The following is a 263-nucleotide window of genomic DNA, read 5'->3' as shown; positions in this document are numbered from 1 at the left end:
AACGCAAAAAGCCAAAGTGCCCGACAGCCCGTCCCCCGAGCCCGGGGCTGCCCGGCTCCTCGCAGCGGTGTGTGTCCGTGTCCCCCCCGCGAAGTTTCTCCGCGATGCCCACGCAGCCGTCCACCTGCCCCCTCCCCGGCCGCCGTTCCCCCCGCCCTGCCCCGCGGCCCGGCACTTACAAAGCCGTATCCCCGGGACTTGCCCGTCTGCCGGTCGGTGATGACCACCGCCTCCTCGATGTCCCCGAAGACCTCGAAGTACTA

At 70.3% G+C, this 263-nt stretch overlaps 1 protein-coding gene across 1 annotated transcript in view; it reads right to left on the bottom strand.

The window, feature by feature from the left end:
- RBM24 (RNA binding motif protein 24) overlaps positions 1-256 on the bottom strand; it is a 10290-nt gene extending 10034 nt beyond the window's left edge. The window contains exon 1 of the mRNA XM_010573188.1: positions 180-256. The gene's annotated coding sequence lies outside the window, so the exon portion shown is untranslated. The remainder of the gene's footprint in view (positions 1-179) is intronic.
- Positions 257-263: the final 7 nt, after the last annotated feature.

Source organism: Haliaeetus leucocephalus, unplaced genomic scaffold (genome assembly GCF_000737465.1).
Source record: "Haliaeetus leucocephalus isolate CR32 unplaced genomic scaffold, Haliaeetus_leucocephalus-4.0 Scaffold373, whole genome shotgun sequence".
Taxonomy (NCBI): domain Eukaryota; kingdom Metazoa; phylum Chordata; class Aves; order Accipitriformes; family Accipitridae; genus Haliaeetus; species Haliaeetus leucocephalus.
Note: the sequence above shows the minus strand (reverse complement) of the source record. Positions and strands in the feature narration are given on the sequence as shown.